Genomic DNA, 9,444 nt, shown 5'->3' on the forward strand with positions numbered 1-9,444 from the left:
CAGGGGTCCAAGATTATCTTCTGTGTCTGTGTTAATTGGTTTCCCTTTTCTTTGTTGAAGAGGGTCTGTGCAGTCTTTCTGCCTAGTCCACCATCTTGCCGGAACTCCAGGGCTGCTTACTTTTAATCAATATGTTTGTGAGAGTCATTCATACTGTTGCTTGTCAGTAGCAATAAATTTTATATTATAAATTTTATATTTATTGTTATGTAGTATTTCAAGATACAAATATATCACAATTGACTTAGTCATCCTGTTATGGATGGGCTTTGGGATGTTTTCACTTTGGAGTTATTACAAAGAATGTTTCTCTAGATAACTTTGTACATGCCCTTTCGTGCACATATGCACATTTGCACATGGTGCACATATGTACAGTATTGTTGAGAATATACTCAGGAATGAAAGTTTTAGACTCTACTGCATACTTATTTTTAACTTTAACAGACACTGCTAAATAGCTTTCCAAAATGATTTTTAACAATTGTACTATCATCATCGATATGGTTGTTTCATATCACTTGATACTTGACATTTTCAGTCTTTTAAATGTTAGTCATTATGGCTCTCGTGTAGGATATTGTATTGAACTTTCACTATCATGATGTCTAATGAGGTTGAGAACCTTCTAGTACATATATTAGCCATATAAAGTATACATTAGTTGTGAGTGATCTGAAGGGCCAAATGTAAAGCAGCCAAAGGTAGGACAACAAACTGTATTAGGTTAAGAGTGACTTAACCCTCTTTTGTATAGTTTGTTCTTTCTTCTTGTGCATTTTTCTGTTGAAACTTCTCATTTATATTTGTGCATAAGAGATCTTTATATATATTTATACATACTGGACATGAAATTTTTTCTGTCATATGCATTGCAAATATACTCACTTACTCAATGAGCTCTGGTACCATAATGCTTAAGGCACTTGACTGCTAACCAGAAGGCTGGTGGTTCAAACTCACTGGCCACTCCTCGGAAGGAAGGTTGGGCAATCTACTTCCCTAGTGATACTGCCTCAGAAACCCAAGGAGGGGTCGCTATGATTCGGGACTGACTCGATGGCACATAACAACAACAACAAGAACAACTCAATGCCTTGACTTTTCACTTTCTCAATAGGGTCTTCTGATAAATAGAAATCCCCTACTTTAAAGAAAGTAATATTACAAATGATTTTCTTTATTCTATATCATTTTGTAATCTATCATTAAATATTCTTTATTATCTTTGAGAAACTTTATCTTTCATATTTTGACATATAATCTACTTGAAATCAAATGTTGTTTATTGTATAATAGCTGAGTTTTATATATCCCAGTGGTAGTCTCCATGAGTCAGAATCGACTCAATGGCAGTGGGTTTGGTTTTTGGTTTTATATACTTAACCTAGTATTATTCTGAAATCTTTGTTATAAGTCAAGAATCATTGTGTGTGCATATATCTGTTTCTAAATTCAATTCTATTCTGTTAGACTATCATTGTGCCAGATTCTGTATTTAGTTTTATGTTAAATTTTGTTCTTTACATTAAAATTTGTTCTTCTATTGTGACTTTCCTTAATTTAATATAAATTTAGTCTAAGTGCAGATATTTATAAGGAATCTTGGTGGTGCAGTGGTTAGCTGCTGTGAACCAAAAGGTTGGTAATTAGAGCCCACCAGCTGCTCTGTGGGAATGAGATCTGGTAGTCTGCTTCTGTAAGGATTTACAGCCTTGGAAACCCCATGATCAGTTCTACTCTGTCCTTCCAGGGTCGCTATGAGTCAGAATCAACATAATGGCAATGGTCAATTGGATGGGTAAATATCTATAAACATACTTGCTAGAATTTTGGTTGATATTACCCTAACATATATGCTTTACGACCAAACCACTGAGAAGCAGAAAAGCCAGGTGATCTCAGCTAAATTTGTTGAAAAAGAGCCATAAAATTTAAGAAAGTATGCATACCTTATTAAAAGGATGACTTACTGCTGTCGAGTTGGATCCAACTCATAGTGACCCCACCTTGGGTTTCTGAGGCAGTATCACTAAGGAAGTAGATTGCCCAACCTTCCTTAGAATGTCAAAATATCAAATGTCAAAAAGAGAAACACCTAGGAAATTTTGGCTCCTTTGTTATTGTTGTTAGATGCCATCAAGTCAGTTCTGACTCATAGTAACCCTATATACATTAGAATGAAACACTGCCTGGTCCTGTGTTATCCACACAATCCTTGCTATGTTTGAACTCATCATTGCAGCCACTGTGTCAATCCATCTCATTGAAGGTCTCCCCCTTTTTTTCTGACCCTCTGCTTTACCAAGCATGATATCCTTCTCTGAAGAATGGTCCCTTTTGACAACATGACCAAAATAGGTGAGAAAAAGTCTAACCATTCTCACTTCTAAGGAGAATTCTGTCTTCCAAGACAGATTTGTTTATTTTTCTGGAAGTCAATGGTATTTTCAATATTCTTCACCAGCACCACAGTAAGGAGCTCTGGTAGCATAGTGGCTAAGACACTTGCCTGCTAACCAGACGGCTGGTGGTTCAAACCCACCAGCCACTCCTCGGAAGGAAGGTTGGGCAATCCTACTTCCATAGTGATACTGCCTCGAAACCCAAGGAGGGGTCACTATGAGTCGGGTTTGACTCGACGGCACATAACAACAACAACAAACCACAGTTCAGATGCATCAATTCTTCTTTGGTCTTCCTTATTCATTGTACAGTTTTCACAGGCATATGAGAATATTGAAAATACTATGTCTTGGGTCACACACACACCATTGCTTTATAACACTTTAAACAGGTCTTTTGAAGCATATTTGCCCAGTGCAAAACAATGTCTGATTTCTTTGCTGCAGCATCCATGAGAGTTGATTCAGATCCAAATAAAATTAAATCCCTGACAATATTAATCTTTCCTCCATTTAATGTGATGCTGTTTATTGGTCTAGTTGTGAGGATTTTTGTTTTCTTTATGTTGAGGTGTAATCCATACTGAAGGTTGTAGTATTTAATCTTCATTGTTAAATGCTTCAAGTCACCTTCACTTTTAGCAAGCACAGTTGTGTCATCTTCACATTGCAGGTTCTTAATGAGTCTTCCTCCAATCCTAATGTCATGTTCTTCTTCATATAGTCCAGCTTCTCAATTTATATGCTCAGCATAGAGATTGAATAAGTATGGTGAAAGGACACAACCCAAGATTAAAGTTGGCAAGAAATTTAGAAGACAGTTACCTGGCCAATAGACTGGAAGAGATCTATATTTGTGCACATTCCAAAGAAAGGGATCTAGCAGAATGCGGAAATTATTGAACAATATCATTAATATCAGGACATCAGGTGACCTATAGCACTGGGCAATTCGGCTGCAAAGGACCTCTTTCAACTGCTGAAGAGCAAAGATTTCTCCTTGAGGACTAAGGTGCACCTGACATAAGACATGGTATTTTCAGTCACCTCATATGCATGTGAGAGCTGGACAATGAATAAGGAAGACCAAAGAAGAGTCGATGCTTTTGAGTTGTAGTGTTGACAAAGAATGCTGAAAGTACCATGGACTGCTAAAAGAACTAACAAATCTGTCCTGGAAGAAGTGCAGCCAGAATGCTCTTTGGAGGCGAGAATGGCCAGACCTCATCTCACATACTTTGGTCATGTTGTCAGAAGGGATCATTCACTGGAGAAGGGTGTCATGCTTGGTAAGGTGGAGGGTAGACGAAAGAGGGGAAGGCCCTCAATGAGATGGATTGACACAATGGCAGCGGCAATGGGTTCAAGCATAGCAAGGATCGTGGAGCTGGCACATGGCCAGGTGATGTTTCATTCTGCTGTGCATAGGGTTGCTATAAGTCAGAGATGATTCGACTGCATTTAACAACAACAACATCACTAATATCACATGCAAGTAAAATTTTGCTGAATATAATTCAAAAATGGTTGTAGCAATATATTGACAGGAACTTCCAAAAATGCAAGCTGGATTCAGACAACGACATGGAATGAGGGGTATCATTGCTGATGTCAGATGGATCTTGGATGAAAGAAAAGAATACCAGCAATACACTTAGCTGTGTTTTTCTGGCTAAACAATGGCATTCAATTGTGTGGATCCATGACAAATTATGGATAACATTGTGAAGGATGGGAATTCCAGAACACTTAATTGATACTCCTAAGGAAGCTATACACAGATCAAGAGGCTGTTGTTCAAATAGAACAAGAGGATACTGTATGATTTAAAATCAGGAAAGGTGTGCACCAGGGTTGGTTCCCTTATTCTCTGATAATAAATAGATATTATTGTCCCTCACCTCAGCTCATTTTCTAGTTATCCTTAAAAAAACAATTGCCAGTAAGCCAGGGTAGAATTGTACTCCAGAGAGATCTCAATGGTTGAAATTCTGAAAGTAGATGACTCAACCCTTCAACAAAAAAAAAGCCAACAGTACCCATTTGTACCTCCAATGACTTCTCCACCTGTCCTTAAACCAAAACCAAACTCACTGCCATGGAGTCCATTCTGGCTCATAGCAACCTCCACTGGGTTTCCAATGCTGTAAATCTTTTTGAAGTAGACTGTTTCATTTTTCTTCCTTGGAGTGGCTGGTGGGTTAGAACCACTGATCTTCTGGTTAGCAGCCAAATGTCTTAACCACTGTACCACCTTTTCTTAGTCAATAACAAACCTATGACACAGTCTAAACAGTACCATCAAAAAACCCAAATTCTACTTCCAAATTCACCATTCTAAAGTGTATCACATGACAATTTAATTTCATTGGATTTTGTTTGTTTAATTGAATAAACAAGGAAAATTCTATGATTCCTAATACTATTGCCTTCTATAAAATTCTACTATTTTAAGATAATATTTGATTTTGCTTAAAATATTGTATTTAATTACTAGAAGTGGAGTTCTACTTTGTTTTTATGTTGAGGTGCAATACATACTGAAGCTTGTAGTCTTTGATCTTCATTAGTAAGTTTGTCAAGTCTTCTTCATGTTCAGCAAGCAAGGTTATTCAAGTAAGATTGAAATTGTCAAGGATTTCAGTTTACTTGGACCCATAATCAATGCCTATGGGAGCAGCAGTCAAGATATCAGATGATGTATTGCACTGGGCCAATCTGCCACAAAAGACCTCTTTAAAGTGTTTAAAAACAAAGATATCACTTTGAAAACCAAGTTGCACCTGACTCAAGACATGGAGCTCTGGTGGTATAGTACCTAAGACATTTGACTGCTAACCAGAAGGCTGGCAGTTCAAACACACCAGCCACTCCTTGGAACGAAAGTTGGATAACCTACTTCCGTAGTGATACTGCCTCAGAAGTCCAAGGAAAGGTGCTTTGAGTCAGAACCGACTCAATAGCAGTGAGTTTTGTTTTGTTTTGTTTTGTTTCATATGTATGTGGAAGCTAGACAATGAATAAGGAAGACTGAAGAAGAATTGACACATATGAGTTATGGTGTTGGTGAAGAATATCAAATATACCATGGACTGCCAGAAGAACGAACAAATCTGTCTTGAAAGACATACATCCATAATGTTGCTTAGAAGCAAGGATGGTGAGACTTTGTCTCACGTAATTTGAACATGTTATCAGGAGGGACCAGTCCTCGGAGAAAGATATTACGCTTGTTAAAGTAGAACACCAGTGAAAAAAGAAAGACATTCAATCAGATGATTTGACACAGTGCTGCTACAATGAGTCAAACGTGGCAATGGTTATGAGGAGGGCACACTACTGGGCAGGGTTTGGTTCTGTTGTACACATAGTTGCTGTGAGTCAGAATGGACCGGATGACACCTAACAACTAGAAACCATCTCCAACTAACCTCAACTGAATACACCCATAACTGGAAAGAAAGGATGAAAGGTGGTAGTCTCATAGAACTACATTTGTAGAAAAACAATAGCAACTACTTGAGGAAAAACAAATCAATATCCAAGCATATTTTTAAGAAAATATGTTTAGCCTTTTAATCCATATCTGGCTGTTATGTAGAAGTTTTAAAACAATTTTGAAATGCTACCTTTGCCATCAGTGTTATCCAGATAACACATCTGCAACATCATGAGTCCCTATTGGTAACCCCTTCTTCAGATATTCATCAGTCTAGTGGAAACTACTGTGGAAGAGGCTGCCAGTTGAAGATCAAGCAAAACAAAATCTTCTGTATTGTAATGAAGAAGGCAAAGAAAAGTTCCATTTAGAGTTTCTTCTGGCTGCAAATTCACTCCCACCTTGGGCCACGTCTTCTGGAAGGACACTGTTGTCACTGCCTCAATTCTGCACCATGAATCTCTCCTGGATCTTCTGTTTCTGAGGGGAGGTCAAGGTACCGAAGCAGCTCTGAGCTCTCTGGAGAAGAAAAACAAGGTCTAGGAGTGACCAAAAGAAAGGGCAACAACAAAGAAATGGGCCAAAATCAGTGATGAGGTAATGTCTGCGGTACAGTCCTTCATCAGAGAGTAACTGACTCTTTACCTTCAGATGGCTATTTTAAAAGAACTGCATCTTCAGCCATGTCAACACGCCCTGCCTTGCATTTTATATAGGTGAAGGTTACAAAGCAAAATAAAAAAATTCAACATATACCAAACAAACAAACTGAAAATGCATTTAATTAGGTATTAATATTTCAAGTGTATGTACAAAATTGGAATGAAATGTTAAAGAAATTTGTACGTTACTGATTCTATAATTTAAGGTCTTCTTATATTTTAGAGGACATCATTTTTACAAGACTGATGCAAACTTTTTAAAACTCAGAGTATGCACTGAAATTATTGACCATATTTGTTTGGACTTTTAGTTTTCTTTTCATATCTAAATCATTTACCATCTTAGAGGCTATACACTAGACTGATGAACTGCAAACTAAATATGCTATAATTGTTTGATGGTTCTCCCAAATATCACTATGCTTACTAAACCATGAATCACCAATGTTATGATTTGCAGTAATAAAGTTATGCTATGGTAATTTTTTTTTGAAACATTGCAGCATATGTTACCAGATGCCAAGGGCATACTAATTAATGAGAAAATTTTCACATAGATATTAGATCATCGTAATGTGTCTACAGACATGGCTTATGGTGTAACCCAGAAAGCAGTTTGTAATCTTAAGGTGAATGCTGCACAAATTTAATATTGATCATTAATAACACTATGCAAGCAAAATGCTCATGGTCTTCTGAGCAACAAGAATACAGAAAGTGTTTTATTTATCTAACTATTCTCCCCTTCTCTTTTAGATAGGAACATACTGAGAAATAGCATCAGTTCACATTCTTTGATCAAACATCTTATTCAAAAATATTTCTGACGTTCCTCTTGATACCCTCAAGAGTAAGAGCAGGTTTCGGGGTGAAGTCATCAGGCTGAACAAGTACTAGTGCAGGTTCTTGCCTTGAGTCTCCTAGGTGAGGAATAGAAATTGACCGAATAGCCAAAAGGTTGCCCAATTGAAGGTCATCCTGTCTATATCAATCAGTCTCAGGAACTAATCAATTTATAGTTGTATAGTTCCAACTTTTAAAATAAAAGTGATACCGCATTATAGCTCTATAGGCTTTATATATTTTGACAAATGAATTTTCTGCATATGAATTAAAACAAGAGTTCTGGAGCCATATTATTCAAGGGAAAATTCCAGTTCCACCACTTAGGAGCTCCAGAAAGTTACCTAAACTCAATTAACAAAATTTTTCACCTGTAATGAGAATTATTACAGTATCTACCTCAGAGGGCTTTGGGAAGAATTAGATACTCAATGTGTATCAATTAGCACAATATCTGGCACATAGAAATCACTCAGTAATGGTTATAAATTATTATAACTATTCTCCCAGCAGCTCAGTAAGGCAGTTCTTCATTTACAATCATTACAGATGTAGAAATTTGAACAAAAAAGGACTGAAATGGCTCTCTAAAGTTTACAGAGGTCGTAAATTTCAGAGTTGGACTTTAAATCCAGGACGTTGAGCTCCAAATCCAAAGTTCATCTCACTGCCACCATTGTTCGGTACGTTGTTGTTGTTAGTTGCCATTGAGTGAGCTCCAACTCACGGCAGCATTATGGACAGTAGAGCAAATGCTGTTCAGTCCTGAGCCATCTTCATGGTCATGACCATGTTTGAGTCCATCGCTGTGTCCATTGTGCTGATCCATCTTGTTGAGAGTTTTCTTCATTTTGTTTGCCTTCCACTTTTTTAGCTATTGGTCTTTAATGATGGCATGTCCAAAGCAAGCAAGTGGTGGTCACACTTGCTCCTAAGGAACATTCTGGTTGTATGTATTCTAAAGCTTATCTGTTCATTCTTTTGATATAGATGGTGAAAAATGAGTTGGATCTATTGGGTACAGTATGCCAGATTCAATGGACTGCTTCAACTTAAACCTAAAATAAGTCATTAAATATAAAATGTTCTACTTAAACATAACAGAACTATGATCTTAATGGAGCTCTGGTGGTTCAGTGGTTAAAGTATTTGGCTGCTAATCAAAAGGTTGGTAGTTGGAACCTACCAGTCACTGCAAGGGAGAACGATGAGCCAGTCTGCTTCTGTAAGATTTACAGCCTTGATAGCCCTATGGAGCAGTTCTGCTCTGTCCTATATGCTTGCTATGTGTCAGAATCATCTCAGCAGTGTTCTGGTGTTTTTTGTTGTTGTTGTTGTTGTTGTTTTTAATTTCTTATGTTAAAGATAAAACACTTCAGAATTATCTGTGAATTGACCTCAAATTGTCCACTCAGATATGCATCTGACATCTGCACTGCTGACATTATCAGTTGGAAGACTGCTACACAAAAGCTGAGGGAGGCAGCTTCAGCTAAGTATTCTTCTTTGTGGCAAATGTTCAGATTATCACATGAGCTTTGGGAAAATTGAACAAACAATTTAGAGTAATGATCTCTGTTACGAAATACAAACAATTACAAATAAAACTAAACACTACATTACCTATCATTCTTAGGTTTGGTTGGCAGTTGGAAAACACAAAACATTCCCCATCTTGAAAACTAGAAAGAAAAAAAAAACAGCTACAAGAAAACTTGCCTCCATGTATTAGCTCTATAGGAGGACTGTGCCCATGTAGTTTGCAGGTGGCTTTGAACTCCCATACTACCCCAATTGTTAACTACAGCTCTCATTTTATGCATTCCATATCTTTCCTTCCAAAGATTTTAAACCAGAAATGTAAGGAAAATAAAAGACTTTTTTTTTTTTTTAAATGGGAATGTTAAAACACCAATGCTGCTCTGCAGACCAAAAACCCACTGCAATCAGTCGATTCCGACTCAGATCAACACTAGAGGACAGAGTGGAACTGCCCCACAGAATTTCCAAGGCTGTAAATCTTTACCGAAACACACTGCCTCCTCTTTCTCCCGTGTAGTGACTTTTGGGCTCAAACAGCTAACCTTTTGGTTAG

The sequence above is a fragment of the Orycteropus afer genome, unplaced genomic scaffold (genome assembly GCF_000298275.1).
Source record: "Orycteropus afer afer isolate SDZICR_OR568_19922 unplaced genomic scaffold, OryAfe1.0 scaffold00170, whole genome shotgun sequence".
In the NCBI taxonomy this organism is placed as follows: Eukaryota; Metazoa; Chordata; class Mammalia; order Tubulidentata; family Orycteropodidae; genus Orycteropus; species Orycteropus afer.